General features: G+C 43.6%; 1 protein-coding gene across 2 annotated transcripts in view; it reads right to left on the bottom strand.

Annotated features, from left to right (window-relative positions):
- The window catches only part of ELF2 (E74 like ETS transcription factor 2), a 65,832-nt gene extending 57,667 nt beyond the window's left edge, over positions 1-8,165 (bottom strand). Inside the window, exon 1 of one of the 2 annotated variants that reach the window (XM_065404888.1) lies at positions 8,091-8,165. The gene's annotated coding sequence lies outside the window, so the exon portion shown is untranslated. Of the gene's footprint in view, positions 1-7,307; positions 7,420-8,090 lie in introns of those variants that run through there. The other variant, XM_065404887.1, reaches the window with a different exon arrangement.
- Positions 8,166-22,254: the final 14,089 nt, after the last annotated feature.

Genomic DNA, 22,254 nt, shown 5'->3' on the forward strand with positions numbered 1-22,254 from the left:
AAAAAAAAATTGAGAACTTATTCTGATGTCAGTGTTCTGAGCAATTAATCTTAACTGAAAACTAAATAATAGAAAATTCTTTCTGGAATAAGAATTCTTCATATTCTTCAGTAATTTATGTAATTATTATGGCAACAAAAATATGGCAAAATAATTACAGCATAGAGAAATACTCCAACACAAGATAACAACAATATTTCAGTTGTTTACAAAAAAAGAGTATTTTTCCTTAAATGGACAGTGAACTTGAAGAAAAAAAACATGCCTAAACATGTTTCACGTACTGTAATAACAATACCCACTATTACTGTAATTTTAAAAAAATTTCAATGCTTGATTTGTATATTTGACAGCACATTGTGCATAGTCAGTTTCACTGGTTCCCTGGATAGTCAGTCTTTCCTTTTGTGAAGAAGAGGTGAGCCTCCAACACACAAGCAGTCTCCACTAGGGCCATGCACATCTCTTCACCACCCAGGTTCTGTGAATATAAAAAGTGCCATATCCCCACCTGTCTTTCAGCTCCTTCACTATTCAGAAATCCTTAACTGAACATTTTGAAAAAGTGGCCAAAGTGGATGAAGAGTGGATCCATTAACGCAGTCCTCTAGGAGAGCTACATTTACTAGGTAAACAACCATTTTTAACTTTTCTAGAATTTCCTGTATGGATCCACACTTGGGAGATTAACAAGCAATAGCGACCCTCAAGGAGGGGTCTGAGTTTGAAATTGATTGATCTGGGCATCAGATCAAAAAGCCAAATTGAGGAAGCAATGCCATGTAAAGGTACACCTCTACCTCGATATAACGCCACCCGATATAACACGAATTCGGATATAACACAGTAAAGCAGTGCTCCAGGGGGGCGGGGCTGCGCACTCCGGTGGATCAAAGCAAGTTCAATATAACGCGATTTCACCTATAACGCAGTAAGATTTTTTGGCTCCCGAGGACAGCGTTATATCCAGGTAGAGGTGTGTATATATAGAGCGCCAAGTAGAAACTTTGCATATTTCAAATGACACATGCATCATGAAGACATGCCATAAATCTAGTTATTTGTATTAATTTAGTGCCTAGAAATCCCAGTCATGGACCAAAACCCCAGTGCTGACGGTACTGTAATCCCCCACAGGTGACTGAACAGCTGCCAAGTTCTAGCAATCAAGAATACACATTTGGACAACGTAAATTGAGATACTGACCCCACTCTTTTCCTTCTATGACATAAGTAGTCTGGGGGACTTCTAGATTGGTTTGGTCCTAATTAAATAACTAGGGCCCTTCTTAAGATGCACCTCACCTGGCTGTCAATAAGGTGAGAGAAGAGGAGGAGAAATGGCAATGGCCTGAGTGTGATAGTCTCCGGTTTCCATCTCAATGAGAAATTCAGGGGGAAGACACAGGACCACCTTATTCTTGTTGAACACAGTGTACAAAGAAATCACTCATCAGGCCCTGGATCTCACTAGCCCTTTCCTGGGTTAATTTATAGGTATGATGAATGCCATCTTCAGAGAGACAGTAGGGAGAATAGTGAATGAACAGTCAGGTTGATAGACAGATCTGACTGTTTTAAATCAAGTAGAGAGACCAAAATTAAGAGACTACAGGACTGTTGCATATCTATCCATTTCTGAGCTGGCCTGATGAAGATTTTTTCCATTTCCTTAAGACACATTTTCTTGTAGAACACTTCTTGCTTTTCAATAGAATTTTTGGACCTCAACAGAACACTCAATCTAGTGACCCCACCAATTCAGAAACTAAATTGTCAGCCTGCGACTATGGCTCCAAGAACAGAATCTCATTCCAACCCTGAGATAAAAGATCTGGTAGACTGGGAAGCAGGACTTAAGGCTCCAATATGAGTTCCACAAAGTTAGAGAACTCAGACTGTCAAGCCCAGGACAGGGATATTAACAGCAGAAGACTCTGTCCTGTTTGGCTTTCTGAACAATAAGGGTCAGAGGGACTGTGCAGAGCAAATTTTGTCCTCCACCTAGGAGAAAGGCACCTATTAGAGATGCTGGATCCTGCCTATCCCTGAAACAAAGATGATTTGGGTATTTTCCTAGCTGGTTTACAGATCTAGTTGAGGCCCTGCCCCATTTACAGAACATATAACAAAACTAATTTCTGAAAACTCATCCCCTAGATTATAATTTCTGCTCTTGATGGAGAGCTATCAAGGTGATCCAATAGTCATTATTTTCCTTCCAAATCAAAATCATTGGAGATGGCTGCTACTAAAGACCCTAGAGTCAGATGTGGATAAAAGTACTCAAAACTTTCTAAGGAACTTTATATTAATGGTTTGCCTTCTTTGAGACAGGAGGCAACAAAGAGCCCACACATTCCATCTCCTCTATTACTAACCACTCAGTCTGAGACTACAGCTACGGAGATGCCAAATTGGGAGCATACGATTAAAGGCTAGATCATTTTCTTAGAATGATTCTCAATCTTTTCAATCCCAAGACCACCCCAAGACCCTCCTCATCTAGCCAGAACTCCACTTCCTATTTAACAATATGGGGAAAGCAGGGTGATTGCAATGCCCTAACACCTGTTCAAAACTCCAAGGCTGAGAACCCCTGCTTTAAAGGAGAGGCATCTAAGTAGAGGAGAATTCTGCCTATTCCTCTTTAGAGATCAGCCTCCTGGCTCTCACTCCCGAAGACTGAGAAGGTCACAAAAGCCAAACAAGGCCAAAGGCTCATGGCTCCATAAGAAAAAGGTGGTGCAGAAGGTTTATAAGAGTCCAAAGAACCTCTAGAGATACAGTTCAGACAGGGTAAATGCTGGTCCAGGATAAAAATTGTGTTGAATTCAGACACAGTGCAGCCAGAAAGATAAGGCAACGCCTAATTACTCAGGTGTGTGCGCCAAAGCCTAAAGTGAAGTAAAAAGGGGAAAATCCATGCTAGAGTCTATGGAGGAGGAAGATGACAAAACCACTGTAACTAATATCAACAAAGGCACAACCGGCTTCAGCTCCCCGATCTTCCTGGTTTACAGAATATCAGCAACACTGAAGCTCCCAGAGCCCTTGGCATCAAGAATACTAACATTGAGGGAGCAACAATGAGGCATCACACCTCCTTGGTAACAGAAAGCAGCTAGGAGAATGACTTGGTACCATGCCTTCTGTGACCGGAAAGTAGGAATGGGCATGGGAGAAACACCTGTTACCAGAGCCATCCCTTGGGTAGGGTGAATCGGGGCGACTACTCCAGGCCTCGCGCTTTGGGGGGCCCCGCCGGCCGGTGCGATTGGCTGACGCGGTCGGTCCCAGAAGAGACTATTCCATCATTTCTGCCCCAGGCCCCACACCCCCATAGGGATGGCCCTGCCTGTCGCACTCTACCTCTTCAGCGTCTCCCTCTTGCCATGAAATGCTGAGTCTAGATACCAAGAAACTGAGTTGGAGTTGCAAGCCCATTTAGCTGGACTCATCATCAAGGAGCTGCTGGCACTGACCTTTACACTCCTCATAGACAAAGACGAGACTGTGATCTTTGTTACTTTTGGTGGTCCAAAAAACACTTCTGGCAAGGAGATGAGTCTTCCGAGACTAAGGCTACTTGTCACAGATGGTGTCAGATGCTAAGTACCAGACTCAGTCAACTAGGCCTATCTAGATATATTTATGATCCACATCACTATAGTATCCGAGCATCTATCCACAGGAATTTGAGACAGCCCTAATAATCTTTTGACTACTGTTGGAGAAGATGAGAAATTTAGCAAGTCTAAACACTAGTCTTCTCCCAGTCACTGAAGGCAATGAATTATCAGTGACCAACATCACTGGGTCACATAAAGCCCAAGGCTTTCAGTCTATCCTGGTAGCCATGATTCTACTTGGCAACAGACCACTAACAAGGCCTAATCAGCCCAACAGAGCAGAAAAACAGAAGAAAAAAGGAGACTAAGAGGAATGGACCCTGAATAACACAGGTACTTCAAAACTGGGTTGTTGGGTTTAAAAACAAAAACAAACCACACAATCTAGACAAAAGCAGTGCTTAGAAGGGCAGAAAAGGAACAGCAGCAGCAACAAATAAATTAAACAAGGGAAGCTTTAAGGATACTGAGCTGTGCTCAGATATCTGCTCCTGCAGGAGAGAGAAGGAACTTAGGGTAGTTGAAACATTAACTTCTTTTATACCCAGAGTGTGGGAGATGGATTTTGATAGGTGCCCATATGGATGAAGTCAGCAGAAATGTACTATACTACTTTTCAAAACAGCAGCAAAGCCTTCCACAGATGCAATACAGAGGATGGGGCAGTCAGCTAGGAAACTGAAGTACCGGTAGTTACAAATTCAGGCCCAAATCCTGCACTGGAATCCACTAATCCAGACCCCTGGAAGAGTCTCTTTACCTGTAACAGGATTTCACATCAGCAAAGGGGCCCAATTTAACAAATATAGTGGCTTCTGTATCTCAGCAAATTTTCACTATTACTCTCTGCTACACCTGCTATAATTAAAGTACTTATGTGAGATTTTTCCCCAGATGATATTCAAACCCTGGTTTAAAAAAAAAAAAAAAAAAAAAAGGCATTTGCAGATGAAAATTTGAATCATTGTTACTCCTTGTCATTTGCTGTGAAACTCAGAGTCATTACCCAGAAAGAGAAGATTAAGGGTATGTCTTCACTACCAACATTAAAGCGCTGCCTTTAACGTGGCTGTGTAGTCGCAGCATCAGCGCTGGGAGAGAGCTAAAAAAACCCACCCCCACAAGGGGAGTGGCTCCCAGCGCTGGTGCACTCTCTACACTGCCACTTTACAGCGCTGAAACTTGCATCACTCAGAGGAGTGTTTTTCACACACCCTGAGCAAGAAAGTTTCAGCAGTGTAAAGTGGCAGTGTAGACAAGGCTTTAGATTCAGGCACAGATCTTCAGTTACAGTTGCTGAACACCCACCACTACTGCTTAAGTAGGGGATGCAATGGTGGTTTTTGCAGTCCCTGGTCCAAGGCCATCTGTCCGCTGGGTCGGTCCCTCAGTGAATTCAGAACAGCCCAACGAGTTGCCAAATTATACCAGTTGCCAGTTCCAACTTGCTAATAGAAGCACTAAGAATCACCAAGGCAAAAAATCCTGGCCACATTCCCCACACCAGAAGCTCTATACTACCAATGGATCCCCCTGCATTGGGGTAATCTTTCTGTGGCCAGTTACATAGGAACTGCCATACTGGATCAGACTACCAATCTGTCTCATCTAGTAACCTGTCACTGACAGCGGCAAGTACTAGCACCTTCAGAGAAAGATGAAGGAAACCCTGCAGTGTAGGCAGAGTTTCCTCCAAAATCTCAGTAGTTAGAGGTCATCTCAAGCTCTGAGCCATGAGGGTTTCTATCCCCTGTAAAACTTTTTTTTTTTGGTCAGTATTTACCATTATCGCTGGATATTTTTGTTATCCATACCAATGACTAATCTCTTTCCAAAACCTGCTAAACTCTTGACCTCCATTATGTTGTGGGGCAGCAAGTTCCACAGGTTGTGTATTGTGTGAAGTTATTTCCTTTTAACTGTTTTGAGTTTGCCACTTGGCAATTTCATTGAATGTCCCCTAGTTCTTACTTTCTTAGATAGATCTAAAGCTTTGATTCACTCTACCTTTTCTACCCTATTCATTATATTGTATGTTTTTATCATGTCCCTCATATCTCCTCTCTAAGGTAAATAATCCCAATCTTTTCAATTTCTTTTCATATGAGAGTTTTTCCATGCATTGACTAAAACTTTCTCTGACCCCCCACTTCAGCAATATTCTTTTATACTGATCTTAGAGTTGTTTTGGCATCCGCAGTGTGGTACAAAATGGCCATATCATAGCATTTAGGCCTATACTGCTTAGAGCAAAAGAAACAGCTTTGAAATAATACTAATAATATTATTAGAATACTAATAATCAAGTGTTTTCTGCATTTCAGATTTTCATATACCAGAATATCTACATTTGTGTCTGAATCCTGCTTTCATGCCCTTTGTCTTGACGAATTATCATATCAACATAGGACTTTGAGACTATGTGTGCATCAAGAAATACCTAATAACTGTAGGTCTGATGTTATGATCCAAATTTACTGTAGCACCGATAGTGGGAATACTAAATTTAAATTCTGAATAACACTCAGCATACATTTAAAAAGTTCACTGTTAGATGGCACAACAAGGACATAATACAGTATATCCTCTGGAAACAAGTAGTATTCCACAAAAATGAGGATCTTTAGACTACTTTAAAAAGTTGTTGTTGCTGCTGTTCTATGTTAAAGGGGTAAAATAGTTAAATAGTATTTGTGGAGGACATGGCAGTGACTAGTCATAGGGAGGGACTAGGAAATGAGGAATTAATTAAATTATGTTAATAAAAACTTTAAAGGGGCTTAAGTAAAAACAAATACAAAATTGATAGATTTTAATATATTTTACAAAATATTAATATATACAGTTATATATAAGCAAGAGTTCAAAAAGAACATAAATGGACAATCTTAGAAATGAGCCATGATAGTTTAAAAACAACAATACTTAATTAATGTTACAATAAGAGAAAAGGATTAGGAAACGGACAGTGACAGAAAATAAATGTTTTTTAAAAGTAAACTTGGGTAATGGCTACCAGCTAGCCAGCCATCATAGGGCAAGCTAAGGCTGCCATCTTACTTGGCCCATCCTATGTAAACAGGAGAACATTTCTATAATATTTTTCTAATACTCTTTCAAGTTACTATACAAACGTGTAGATGGTCATATTTATCAATCTGAAGTTCTCCTTCTGGACTTGCAAGTAACATGAAGAAACATAGAATAGGTATTTTCATGAAAGTAGGAAACTAAACACACAAAGATTCCTGAGGCTATGTTTATACTGACAGCTAAAGAGAACTGCCATCATGCCTGGCTGGGAATCTCCCCCCCCCTTCCAGGATCTGAGCCTCTGGTGATGACTCCCTAACATTTCTGTGTTTAGTAGGTCATCTAAACGACAGGACGGGAATCCCCATGAACAGCACGACCATAAAACCAAGTAAGGCACATCAAAGAGCTAGAGCAGCACAGGAATTAAGTCACAGGGAAAAACACAGACTAGATGGTCTCAGTTACTGCGCTCCTACCCTGGAAAACATTCGTGTGTGGACTGCAGGCTGATTCACGCCGCTGTTCTCAACAGAGATGAAAAACACTTCCAAGCCACCAACTCCTCCGCCCAGCACGCACACACTCACTGTTTAAAAACTGACTCCCAGAACTAGTAACACACAATCCACAGCTACTCACAGCCACGAAGAAAGGCAAATGTGATTATCAAACCCTCTGCCTGAGTGACGCTTCCCCGAGGAGTTACACGCAACGCCGAGCAGGGAAGGGGCGAGTAAATACACATGAAACTGAAAGTGCAGGCTCCTGCGGGGGAGGGGATGGTGTTGGTGTAACGCCGACAGCTCATTCGCCAAGGACCGATTCAAACTGCTCCATTTCAGTCCGCTCAGCTGCAAAGCAACACGATGGCCTCAGTCAACCCCAGCACGGAGCGGGCAGGCTGTTGCCTTGCAGATCGCCCCTGCTCTCCGGAGACGTCTCCCTCAAACCTGTTTATTTGCACAGCACCGAACTGCGTGAGTGAGAGCGGAGCAAGTCCCCCCGCCCCCGGCTGACAGCCCTTCCGCGGTGGTAAATACCTACAGCACCTGCCCCCCGCCCCCCATTATCTCCTATTACTTCGGCTGGGGGAGGAAGCCGGGGCGCTGCCCGGGCAGGTCCTTGTTCCTGCCCAGGACACACGCCCGTAGCGGGGGGTTTACCGAAGTCTCGGGATAAACAGCGGCGGGGCGAAGCACATCCCAGCCTTCCCCCGGCACTCCCCCCGGACAGGGCGAGGTAACAGCCCAGCCCCGCTGGAGAGGGCCACAGAGAGACCGCGCCGGGAACCGGCTGGGCTCAGCCAGACACCAATCGGCCACCTGAACCGGCCCCTCCATCCCGCCCGCCGTCAGCTCGCTCCGGCCCGCCACGCAGAGCGGGGGAGAAGGACTCGCCCGCCCGCACCCAGGCCGGACTCACCCCCGAGTCGCTGCTGCCAGGTCGCTGTCGCCAGAAGAGCGGAGCGGAGGTGGCAGGGTCCGGCCCCCTGGCGCACACGGGGAGAAGGCGGCAGCAACACCCCTTCTCGCCTACCTTGTTCGTGTGTCAGGGGCTGGCGTCACGTCACCCGGTCTCCCCTAGGCCGAGATCCCGCAGCCGCCCGGAGCCTGAGAGCCGGGGCCTCCCCAGCAGTAGCAGCCGCCCCGGGGGGTGGGAGGGGGCTTGGCCAGTGTAACAGCAGAATCTGCCCTGCCTCAGAACGTGCCCCTTTCCCTTCTGCACATGCTCGCACTCCGAACGGGGCCCCAGCGGGCATGCGCACAGCCTCTGCACATGCCCACTGGCGACGTGAAGCTGCTGCCCGCACCCTTTGCTCTCTAGGGCTCCAGTCTCTGGCCAAGGGAACGCCCGCAGAGGCCTGGGCAGAGGGGCCGGGGAGCCGAGCGGGGGAGGAGCAGGCAGGAGGGATGGAGCAGTGAGCACCCAGCAGCTCGCGGGAGTCCGGCCAGATGGGTGAGTGGCTGGGGAGAGGAACAGATCAGGGGAGTGGAGGCGAAGGAGCAAATAGGGGGCCGGGAGGATGAAGGAAGAGGTCGGGGTAGGGGTTTAGGAAGCAGGAGTGGATCGGAAGGAGAGGAGGAACAGATCGAGTTGGGGGACGGAGGAGGCTGGAGCAGATCTTGGTGAGAGAGCAAAAATTGGTTTCGGGGTGGGGGGGGCGGGAGAAACAGATCAGGGATCCGAGGAGAGAACAGGAGTGGGGGACAGTGAGGCAGATTTTGGAGAATGAGGGTGATGGAAGAAATCAATGGGGTGCAGAGGTGGGTGAGCAGATGTAGGTTAAGGGAAGGAGGAGCAAAGCAGGGAGAATATAAGAATAATAAAAGGATTTTATTGGATTTGGATGGTCATTACTGGAACAGAAAGAATCTAGATTGACAGAGAAAAACTAGAATACAAGTATTCAGTGTCCCCAGCATGCTTGAGCAGTTTGCTCATTGCTGTGATTACTTGATAATCTGTGTATTGATGTCCATGATTTCCCCTGAAGATTACCCAGAATTATGTATGATTTCTGTTCTGAGAACTTTATAATCTACATTGTCAGTTAAAACATAATAAAGTGTCTCACTTTCAAGTGACTTTCAAATTAGATTTTGCTGTGGATTTTTTTCTTTCTATATTTCCATACTTATTCGTTTTTAGTCAGATATTTTCTCTCTTAAATTAATAGCCCTCCGTTTTCAGAAGTAAAAAAAAAACTTTTAAATTTCAGTAAGTACCTATCATAAATATTAATAGATCATAAATTGTCTTGCTGAAGAAGTACTTTGGCTTTCCTTCCAACTATTTTTGCAAAAAAAAATCAGTAAACATGTTTTGTTCTGGTAATGTGTAATATTATAACATGTGTTGTTGTTTCTTTGTTTTGTATAGCTGCCTTCTGTAACAATGTCATATTAATGGAAATGGAGATGTACTGGTAAATTTAATTATATCAATGTAAAAAGAAAAAACTCTGAAAGACTTGTATGGGGTTTAAAGCTTTGATGTTTGGGTACCCACACATTTGTAGAAACTGATTTCTGCTACAATAAAACAATGATTCTTAGTTGCAAGAGCAGCTGTCACTTGCAAAATAGAGGCTGTACATTAACAGTCCACTTACTATTCATGCTTGTAACAATGAAAATCATAACAAGAACACTTTCAGTGACAGTTTCTGTAAACATAGATGAATCAAATAGTGACTACTTGCACTGGTGAAGTTAAACACCTCTATATGTTTGCAGGACTGGAGCTTAGTCAGTTTGCAATAAGATGACATAATAACAATATCAAGTTTGGTTAGCATTCAACCTAAAATAATGAGATTTGTTGTTTTGTTGGTCAACAGCTCATAATGAAAAATTCCTAACTTTCTCTTCTCTCCCCTCTTCCTCTCAAAGCAAGTCCACAGAACTTGAGTTGGTGGTTAGTTTTCCATTTCTGCTGTGGTGCACGTTGATCAGACTTTACCCTGGATAATTTCCAATGTTATAACCAGGGGAGAAAATGAGATCTTAGTGGAGTAGTATGACATTACAAAATTATTGCATTAAGACCCTTGTGGCGATTCCCTCTCAGAGATCTCCTCCATGTCATCCTGGCAAGGAAATGGGGATTCCCCTCATTCATGGGAAAGGTTGTAGGACTGTCTCCAAGCCTGGAGGTTCCCCAGGATCCACAGCATGCCTCTGCATCAGCAGCTTGGCACTTCTGAAAACCAGGCCACTTTCATTTAAGTACCTAAATATGGATTTAGGTGCTTAACTTTAACGACCAAAGTTTGAAAAAGTTGGTCTTAAAGAATGAGTGAAATGACGATATGAAAAGAAATGAGCACTTAAGGCTATATACTTTCAAAATCTTTTCTGTCAACATTTTTATATTGTCAAAAAAATTTCTGAATTGGCTGAAAAAAATGTAAAAAAATTAATAAATACAGAACTAATGTATGCTTGTTTCTGAAAATGAAGGGAGACACACAATGTAAACACAAACACACATACTCATGTAATAAGAGTTCCTTTTGAAAACAGTTATGTTAAAAATGGCTTACCAGATAACATGTAGTGACAGTGTTGACATGTCCATTCAAGTTTTCTACAAATAAAAAAACCACACGATTGTTAAAATAATCCAAATGTATAATACATTTATCATCCCTTCAGTGATGTGGCATGTAAATTCTTGGCCTCATTTTGCTTTCATACTAGTGTGTATCAGGAGTAACTCCACTGATGTCAATGAGTTACACTGGTATAAAACAGCTGTGAGCTCCAAATTGAACCCTCTGTTTGCAAATATTAAGCTTTAGCCATGCTAAAATGCCACAGTGTTGGCTGTGATTTAAGATCTTGAATAGAAATTTATGTACAGATTACACACAAAAAACTGTATTAAAAGAACTTTATTAAGATTTCCTGTGAATCTTAATTCAGCCTCCTTCTGTGTTTGCATTATGATACAGTCTTTAATTACATGATCACATACTATGTTTTCCACTAGTCCCTTCCCCTTCCTAGCTCCTTGTCCTAATCCCATTCTCCTCACCTAGCCAGTCCCAATCTAAACTGTTTAGACTTCTCATCCCAGTTTCCTTGCCCTACAAATCCTAGTCTCCCATTGCAGATTCCTGGTCCCCTTGCCTAGCCATTCTCAGATCCCTTTCACCTCCAGCTCCCATTCTCCTTGCCCAGACAGTCCCACTTCTCCTTTTCAGCTCCTCATCTGATCTGTCTTTCTCCCCATCCCTGGTGTCCAGTCACCCTACCCCAGTAGCTCCCTCTCCCAATCTCCCTCCCCTGGCTCTTTGTCCCAGTCTTGTTGCCTGGTCAGTCCCAGTTTTCTCCCCGCAGCCTGACTCCTTGTCAGATCTGTCTCTTCCCCTCAACTACTTCCTCCACTCCACTGGTTCTCAGTTCCAGTCTTCTTGCCCAGCCAGTCAGAGTTTCCCCCTGGCTCTCAGTCCCAGTCTCTACTCCCAGCTCCCAGTCTCCCCCCACTTCAGCTACCAGTTCCAGTTTCCCTCACTCCTGCCGACCTCCAGTCCCAGTTGCTTCCACTCAGGCTCCTTTTCCCTTACTCCTACCATCACTAACCTCCCACAGGTCCAGCTCTTGGACTCTACATTCCAATCCAGCAGTTTCCTCCTCCACACTGCTTAGGCATCAGTGGGGGATGTTTTTTGGGAGCACAGGAGAGACAGGCTCCTTGTTCTCAGTTCAGGTGCATGGACCTGCAGCTGCTGAGAGCTGCAACTGCAAAATTGTTGCTGCTGGAGTGTGCCAGAGGGATTCTGTGGGGTCAGCAGTTGAACTGATGCTGGTCTGACGCTCTTCCACGTGGGAGCTTGCAGTCCACATTGCTTTTAAGCACTATCCTCAGATGGTGAGGCATATCTGAATCTGCCTGCAGTGAGTTTACTGTCTTTGTCACTCTGGTGAAGGAGAAGAAATTATATTAATGAAATGACACAGAAGCAATGAAGGAGTTTAAGTCCCACCAACACCTCAGTGTCAACTGGTCCATTTTGTAATTACTATTAATGAATAGTGCTAACTCTTTAGACATATTTATTTAACGCCTTTGCTCATTGGGTAAGCCTCATGAGATGTGCCTCTCATTTTCATGAAAGTCCCGGGGGACAGCAGTCATGCAATCATTCAACACTCAAAATTTAATAGTGGCAATAATTTTAAAAATAAACAGAAAATGGAAAGGGGGCTTTCAACAGACTCCACATTCTGCTCACAACATCTGCTGTAAAGTACCCTGTTCTTGCTCTCCACTATTCACTTTGTGGTCTCTCTGAGTTACGCTTGGTTACATACAACATGGCAATGTAAGATGCACACAAGGAAATAAGACTGTTTTAAAGAGCTTTTCTGAGTATTTTCTTTAAACTTTTGTGTTTATTTCAGTCCTAATGAAACAATTGATTTAACCTCAAAGGTACACTGGTAACAATTTCAGTATAAATCTAGAAAAGCAGATTCTTCGGGGAAACTACAAGCACATACCTTGTCTTTATCTGTGTTCACCGCTACCTTCAGTTTAGTTTCAGTGAGCGGGATTTTCCTACTCTACCTTGGTAACATAGAAACATAGTACTGGAAGGGACCTCGAGAGCTCATCTAGTCTAGTCCCCTGCACTCATGGCAGGACTAAGTATTATCTAGACCAGTGGTTCCCAAACTTGTTCCGCCGCCAGTGCAGGGAAAGCCCCTGGCGGGCCAGGCCGGTTTGCTTACCTGCCACGTCCGCAGGTTCGGCTGATCGCAGCTCCTAGTGGCTGCGGTTCGCTGCTGGAAGCGGCACGGGCCAAGGGACGTACTGGCCACCGCTTCCAGCAGCTCCCATTGGCCTGGAGCAGTGAACCGTCGCCAGTGGACCCGCGATCGGCCAAACCTGCGGATGCAGCAGGTAAACAAACCGGCCCGGCCCGCCAGGAGCTTTCCTTGCACAAGCGGCGGAACAAGTTTGGGAACCACTGATCTAGACCATCCCTGTTTGTCCAACCTGCTCTTAAAAATCTCTAATGATGGAGATTCCACAGCTTCCCTAGGCAGTTTATTCCAGTGCTTAACTACCCTGACAGGAAGTTTTTCCTAATGTCCAACCTAAACCACCCTTACTGCAATTTAAGCCCATTGCTTCTTGTCCTATCGTCAGAGGTTAAGGAGAACAATTTTTCTCCCTCGTCCGTGTAACAACCTTTTATGTACTTGAAAATTGTTATCATGTCCCCTCTCAGTCTTCTCTTTTTCAGACTAAATAAACCCAATTTTTTCAGTCTTCCCTCATAGGTCATGTTTTCTAGACCTGTAATCATTTTTGCTGCTCTCCTCTGAACTTTCTCCAGTTTTATCCACATCATTCCTGAAATGTGGCACCCAGAACTGGAGACAATACTCCAGTTGAGACCTAATCAGCGCAGAGTAAAGTGGAAGAATTATTTCTCATGTCTTGCTTACAACACTCCTGATAATACATCCCAGAATGATGTTTGCTTTTTTTGCAACAGCATTACTCTGTTGACTCATATTTAGCTTGTGGTTCACTATGACCCCCAGATCCCTTTCCTCAATACTCCTTCCTAGGCAGTCATTTCCCATTTTTTTATATGTGCAATTGACTGTTTCCCCGTAGAGAAGGGGGAAAATATTTCTTTCAATTGCTGTGCTACTAGTATTGTTTTGCCTGTAAATGTGATACACTGTAAGGCAGGATAATTTAAATTTAAATTACTGGAGGCCTGATTCAGCACTGTTACTCCGATTGATTTCAGTGGAGTTACACAGCATTACAGTGGAGTAATCAAGCCCCAAAGGAATAATTTTGCCCTGGCCTGAAGTTAACTCATATTGCTTCTGAAATAAAGGAGCCACATGAGTGCATCCAATGATATTGTCATCTGGAGTGTTTCTGTATTTTAGAAGAGAGAATACCAAGGTAGAGCCATTTGAGTGACAGGGATGCATTACACCACTTTTACATTCAAACTATTTTAAAAACACAGATATGTAGGATGCAAGTATTATTAGACTGAGTTCCTTAATCTGTGACATAGAACACCTACCAGAGTCCCTACTATTACTCCTTTTTGGTACATTATATGGAAAGTCGTTTGTAAAAAGAGGTTCTTTACATAAAGAAAATCCGGTCTAGATCCAGTTGGTTTTTAGCCATTTTCCTTTAAAGGGAAGTGGAAACAAGATTTGGCCTGGACAAGACAAATTATTTTTCACAATACATTATTTTACCCCTTGCATTTAAAAATGCTTTTCAGATCTATGCACCTACCGACTCTGCTATTGATAAATGTCTTCATCTGGACTGTACAAGGGTGAAGGCATCTTGAAATTAATACAGAGAATGAGGTCTTGAGAACAACACACCAAAAAGCAAAAAAAATAAAAATGGATTAAAATATCTAAGAAGGGCTTTACTTATATTTACAAAGGGATTAAAGTAACAACCTTAAACACTATAGTAATTCTATACTGTGCTTGTCTTCTTTGTTTACATGACTTCTTTGTTTACAGTCATAGATTAACACTGCCCATCGTCTGCACCTCCTTTTAATTCCATTAAATCAGCCCTGTTTCTGTCAGCGGACAGGGGTAAAACTGGAGTGATTTTGGTTTATTGATCACTTCAACAAAAACCAAGATGGTTCAGAGTCAGGGCCCATTTTTCCCTGTCCTCAAAATTCAGTCAAGTCTGGAAAAATGACTCCAGTTTTGGCTCATCTCTAGTCACAGTATAACAAATTCAAAACCAAGCACTTTGCATTGAAGATAATTGCAACTGTAGAATGAAAAGGAACAATATGGTTTGCATTTCCTTCAAGGTGCAATTAAGCTTCAAAATCAAGCCAATTTTCTCCAATAGAAAACATAAATTATTCATTTTTGTCTGCATTGTTCAGCTTCGGGTTTTCTGTGTACTGGAGGGATCCTCTGTGGTACATTTCAGGAACCTTGATGCCTTTGATTTAGTGCCCTCTTCTGTTTGATAGTGTCAGTACACACGAAGCCAATGGTTTGTTGTCTTCATTTAGCCTAAACAGAGACAATGCTACTAAAAACTATTGGGAGTGGAAACAGACTGAAATGTTTTAGAAGTTGAAATCTACAAGAGCACTAGACATAGGAAGAAAAGCTCCACTAGAAAATTCTATTGTGGAAAAAGCCATGAAATCACTGCAAGCATGTATGTGCCTTCCTTTTAATGTAATTACAGTCCTTCAGAAAATGCCCTTTTTTGGAGTAGTCCTTGTTGGTTATATATTGCATACTTGACAAGTGTTTGGGCTTTCTCCTTTACCACTTGGTCTCTCAAATTTATTCCTATGTCATTTCCTTTTGTTACTGGTTTGCAGAACTGCAGAATTTTTGCTGAGACAAATTACAACTGATACCACCTACTGAGCTGAGCCAATAGAACAGTAGCAACATATAATGCTTTCCTTGGTGAGAGATCTGGGTTCATGTGTATATCATAACTGAGGTAAGAAGGTCACAGGTATTTGGAATGGGGAAAGCTAATCACCAGTACACTACCAACCCTTTGAGATATTTAGGAACACTTCATCTGTACATGAAGCTGATAACTTTGGCTTATGTCCAGCAAAATATAATTAGTTGGCCAAGCACAGCAAAGTCCATGCAACTTGATGATATTTTTCTATTTGTCTGTATGTAACATGGTAACTTTTGAACACTGCATCTGATCAACTACAAAATTTCAGGAAATGTTCTAGGCATCAATGGGCAGAACCCTATTGAATTTGGTAAAAAAACAGATGGGGAAAATGTGGGGAATCACACAGAGCTCCTTGTGTCTGGTTAGCAGACCAAGCAGTTTCATCCACATCTGTAATTGTCTATAGATCAAAGAACTGGTGCATGGGATCTATTAACAGTTTCTGGCATAACAATACTCCAGATCAGCTCTCCTCACCATCCCAATGTTTAAAATGTTGACAGGTAAAAAGAAAAGAAATAAGAATGGTGGAGGAGAGGGGGGGGGACATGGTGGAAACCCAGGAATAGGAAGGCAAAAGGGATAGGATCCACAAAGGTACTTAGGCACCTAAATCCTGTTGTTGGCGCCACTATAATCCACAAAACTCCCTCCTGGCTGCTGCCTAAACCCTGTAGATGCCTAAATTCACTTGGTGTCTAAGTTTTTGCCTCTGGGCATGTGCACTGCAGTCTCACTCTAGATGCCCAGATGCCTATCTCCTGCCACACAAACCGGGAAAGATAGGCGTGCAGCTGCCCAAGTTGTGGGGGGTGGGGGGAGAGCAGAATCCACTAGGCTTGCTCAGAGGCTGCCTATGGGATTGGGCCCCTCACTTGAATTTATACAATAGCAGGTGCAGTGAGAAGGAAGGACCTCCCTTGTAATCTTTAGTGAACAGGATACATACCCAGAATGTGTGAGACTGTGGTCCAGAGGGGGAAGAAGGGATTGGAACAGGGATCATCTACCTCTCAAATGGGTGTCCTAATCACCAAGCTAGATAGTCATTCAAATGGTTTACCCCAGTTCCCTAAATGGCCCCCACAAGGATTGAACTCACAACGCTGGGTTTAGCAGGCCAATGCTCAAACCACTGAGCGATCCCTCCTCCCCCCCCATCCTTTAGCCCAGTTAATGTTTAGGTATTTAATTGTTTAATTTAAGTGTACCAACTTCAACAGGAGAGATTGAGGGAGCCCCACATCAGAATATCCTATAACCTAGTGGGTAGGGCACTCACCATACTGCAATGACTGATGTGTTTAAGACATACAAAAATCAAGGCCAGATAAGACCACCAAACTTATTTGGGCTGATGACCTGACTTTAACTTTGAGGAGATGAAAAGCTAATGCATTAATCCACACCAAAATATGTCCCCGGCTATTTTTTAATATTTTTGGCTATTTTAAGGATTAGGTCTTGGATGACCTCATTCTAATTGCTGCCCGCAGGCCCTTTTATAGGCACAAAATGGATCAATTCTTGGTGTTCATGTTATATTGATCCTAAGGAATAATGAAATGATGCTGATATATGCCTGAACATAAAGAGTAGACAGAGTTATAATACAGTATTTGATTCTGTTGGTATTGGAAAAGTGATGGTAAGAGAAAATTTTTCATACAACTCCCAGTACAAAGTACTATCTCATTATTGCTTGTAAATCTGCTAATCATGTCATTTTACCCTAGCTGAATGCCTTTTCTATTGGTATGCATGAGATCTAAATTTGATTCTCATTTGACCACCAAAGAACTCAGAATAAAGCAAGGAAATGCACTCTGCCCCTTTCAAAGAATGTTTTGTGTTACTAAAACACTAACCCTTCCAGTTAAACAGTAGCATTGATGAGCCCCAAAGGCAATCCCATCCATCCTTTCTTAGGGGGAAGGATGCTGGGTGAGATTCAGGGCAGCAGATTCTGTGCTTCCTATTAGCCATGTTGGCATGCCCTAGAAAGCTGCCAGATCTGGCCAGGCTCCTTTTTCCAATCTACTCCCTCCCCTCCTCCATGCTGCCTGGGCCTAGCATGGGGTCATTGCAAATACAGGCGAAACAGATTCCCTACTCTCAGTTCAGGTGCCCATGCCAGGATCTGAATCTGGATCCAATACAGCCCATAGCATTCCAGGGCTTTATTGCAGGGAAAGTTCTGCTCAGCCCTATGCTGGAGCATGCCCAGCGCAGATGGAATCTTCAGAGAATTTAGTTTCTAAAATCTAAGGTCTGGATCCATAAAGGGACATAGGCGTTATAATGCTCAGTGTCACAATGCTTAATTGTTAGACACCTAGAAAATCAGAGGAACAACATTGTGATCCACAAAACCTGAATTAGGCACCTTGGCTCCCTAGACAATGAATGGGGAGAGATAGGCACCTTAGAATGTGATCAACAAAAGCCAGCGAGTCATCTAAATTAGTCAATGGGAGATGCCAATCATAGGGGGAATGCTGTTCCATTGTGTATAAATACTTAAATAGTCATGGGCCGAGAGAGAGAGGCACCTGGGAGGTGGGATACCAAGGTCCAGTGACCCCTACTCCAATCACTCTTTCATTATTTATCCACAGTGAACAGCTTACACAGGAGAGATTGACAGAAACGCAGATCAGAATAGCCCATAGCTCCATAGTTAGAGCACTCCTGAGTGGTGGGAAACTCCTGTTCAAATGCTTTCTCCCCATCAGCCAGAGGGGGCAATTGAACCTTGGTCTCCCACATCCCAGGTGAGTGCTCTAACTACTGAGCTAAAAGTTATAGGAGGACACCCTCTCCACTGCTGAGCACACGTACCTGATCAGGTGCTGCCTGGGAGATGGGTGAGTGAGTGAACACCTATTTCCCCCCCGTTTTTGGATCACTTTGGGGCTTAGGCAGGAAATAGGCATCCAGATGCCTAGAGTGAGGCAGCACCGCGTGCTCCCAGAGGCAGAAACACAGGTGCCTAGGGAACTTTTACCCTGAAAACTTAGGCACCTGGAGGATTCAGCAAGAGTTTTGTGGATCACAGTGGAGCCTAAGAATGGGACTTTGGAGCCTAAACCCAAGATTTAGCTGCCTAAGTAGCTTTGTGGATTGGTGCCTGAGTCATGTGCAAACTATGACTTTTCAAAGGCTTATAACTTGGCCAAATTTGGGTGGGTTTTCACAGGGGCTGCCAAAGGCACATCCGTCACACAAAAGCCACCCCCTGCCAAATTTCAAATCTTTGCTCCAAGGAATGGAGATGCTAGAGCTTTTCAAATAAAACTTTACCAGAGTTTGTTTAGATGGAGAAAACAGCATGTTTTCCCCTGACCTCACTCTTGGAAGCAGTTGAACTGTTTTGGCTGAAATTTTCCAAAAATAAATAAATAAATAAATAAAAATAATCAGCCTGAGACAGACAACTGGAATATAAAGTTTCAACCCAAATAGTTATAGTTTGGCAAAGATATAAAGCCACTGAAAAACAGGCCTCAAAGTATTACTTAGAAAGACTGTAAGTTTTCTGCAGCAGTGTCTGTCTTTTTGTTTGCTGTCTGTACAGCGCCTACCACAATGAGGTCCTGGTCCATTACTGGGGCTTGTAGGCAGGGCCGAGGGGGGGTGGGGGAAAGCCGGTACAAATTACCGGGGCCCGGCGGTCCGGAAGGGGGCCCGGCTTCCCCGGCTTCCCCCCCGTCTCGTCGGCCCTGTTTAGCAGGTCCGCCCTTGCTGGGGGGCCCGAAAAAAAATTTTCACCGGGGCCCGAACCCGCTCTCGGCGGCCCTGCTTGTAGGTGCTACGGCTGTACAAACAATGAATGTCTTCACTCCAGAGTTAACTCAGGTCTGGGCAGTCAGGGAACCTGGGTTAGCAAAGCCTGGGTCTGAGTGTCCACACTGCTAAGCCACCGGTCCTACCTGCGTAGTCACGTCCCTACCGGCACTGCCCTAATCCAGGCTAGGACTTATGGGGGCATATCCCATGGCTCTTAGCGCTGCACTAAGCTGCATCACTCTATGAATTGTTTCACAGTGTATTGTGGGAGAACTTGTCTGTGCTTCCCTACCCCCTGTACGGAAGGACTCTTAGCCTGTTAACTCAGTAAACTGAAATACTTCTAGACACTTGGAATGTGGGGTTTAAATACTAAACTGGTGTACATAAACTGATAGGTGACTTCTAGTGCAGAAGAAGGGAATAGGTAGAAGGGCAGGAAAATATGGCCCAAGAGAATTGTGGGAAGGGATTGGAAGACTATCAGTACCCACGTTAAATAATTGGTTTACAGCCTGCATACTGCAAAGTACATGGGTTACAGCCCAAGTTCAAGCAGAACCCAGGCTCTAATCTATACCCTCAGCTGGGTAAGTTAGCTCGCGTTCAAAGCACCTCCAAACCCAAGTAAAAAGTTTTTGTATGTGGATAGTTGGAGAGTCAGGTCTAAAGCCCAGGCAGGAGCCCAGGTTAACCCTACAGTGAAGGTACACTCAACACTTCCCATTATAAAGATAACCTTAATAATAGGCAGTACTACCAGCTCCACCTATAAGTGTTTTTAAAAATAGGTGGGGGAAACCTTGATGCGTTACTGTGGTATTAATAATAGTGCACTGTTTTGATAGAGAGGTCAAAGACAACGATTAAATGATTCTGACATTAACTTTCACTTTAGTTGAGGTTTCTCCAGAATCTCATTGTTAATGATGTTTGTGGGGTTTTGGTAACTGACTTATCAAAACATACCAGTGGAAGTCATCTCTTACACAGCAGCTCAGCCAGTATGGACACCAGATATTAATGATTCAGCTAACTGCACGTCACCGTGGTAATTTGCACATGTATAAGTAAGGAAATTTTATAGACATTCTAAATTCTCATAAGCCATCATTTTTCAAGGCCTAGTTCATCCTTTCTTGACATTTGGCTACAAATGCACAGACGTATACAGAATATCTCATATATTTGTTAGAATTATGGAAATGCCTGGTTACGGAGACTCCATAGTTAGGGTGATGGTCTAAAATAGGGCATAAATTCCTGTTTTCCTCCAAAAGTGTATGGCCAGTTAATGTGAAATTTCAGACTGGGTTAGTGTTTTTTCTCTTTGAATTTTCTATGTAGTTTTTGGGTTTTTTTTTTTTTTTTTTTTTAATGGTTAGGGTTTGAAATTTGGGCTCTGGCTCAAGATCTCCTTGGCAGTTCTACTTACATAGTTTATCCACACAAAAACTTGGCAGAGATGGATCCTGCAGAGAACTGGGGCAACAGAGAAATTTTTTTAAATGAATGTTGGATTTAGGGTCATTTTTAGCTGCTACTAACATTGTAACTGAAAGTTCATATATATACTGTGCACGCAAGCATGATTGATGGAGTGCAAGTACATGATAACACAATTGACTGTGGCAGTGAGGGTAGGATGTGCACAAGATTAATTAATTGATGGTGGGGCATGGAAGCCTGATTTTTCTGAGGAGGGGAGGGGGGCATGGGGAGCTCACGCAACCCTACTTGGTTAATGCGGTAGGGCAGGAACACAGAAAGCTGATTGGTTATTTGGGAAGGAGTGAACGCATACAAAACATGATTGATTGATTGACTGATTGATCAATTGGTGTGGGGGCATACAAAAGTCTGATTAATTAGAGGGGATTTTAGGGGTGAGCACATGCTAGCCTGACTGATGATGGGGCAGCGGTGGGAGCAAGCACACCCAAACCTGATTGGTTGATGTGAGGGGAGACCTAGAAGCCTGCTTGAGTGAGGAGGAGCAGGCACATGCAACCCTGACTGATGGGGTCAAGAGTCCAGACGCACTTAAAACTATCTCCAGGAGGAGCGGACTTTTCTGTCAGATTTTTGTCCTACAGCAGAAAAGGGTTTGTGCGCACAACTGCTGATATGGGAGGGTTCAGGCAGAGCTGCTGACAGATAAAATATTTTCCCACTTCACTTGTAGCCCCCCAGGCCCACTCCTCTCCGCTCATCCACTGCCTACCCCTTTAAGTACAGAAAAAACCTTGGACATTAATACACAGCATACTTATTGTCAAGTATCTGGTGTGTTGTTCTTATTAAGGCATAAAGAGCTTAATAGTTAAGTTAGTTGTATTTAAATGTTCCCTAACAGCCATGTGAGCCAGCTGTAGGCTTCAGCCTGCCAGGCTGTCTGCCCTCTGGCTTCCAGATATCTGTGTTCTAAAACCTTAGGGCTCTGGACTCACTCCCACATCCTTATATAACCATGGCAGCTACTCCGTACACAGCACAACTGATTCAAACCCACAAGATGAAGGTCATGAAAGTTAAGCCACCTGACAGCAACCATTACTCTGTCCCCTAGAGATGCCAGCCTTCCATTACCCCCTTCAGCTGCCCATCTGCACACAATCCTTTACCAAACTACCTTCTCCTAATGTAATCACCCACTACATCACACATCCACAACTACTTGTGTTGCGGGAAAATAAGCTGGCAGGGACGTGTGCAGAAATGTGAAAATGGAGCAGAATTACAGCTGCTGTGCATGGTTTGTGGTGTACAACAGTTGTCGTAATGATAAAGTGAGTGCTTGTGAGTGGAGGAGTAGAGGATA

The sequence above is a fragment of the Emys orbicularis genome, chromosome 5 (genome assembly GCF_028017835.1).
Source record: "Emys orbicularis isolate rEmyOrb1 chromosome 5, rEmyOrb1.hap1, whole genome shotgun sequence".
In the NCBI taxonomy this organism is placed as follows: domain Eukaryota; kingdom Metazoa; phylum Chordata; order Testudines; family Emydidae; genus Emys; species Emys orbicularis.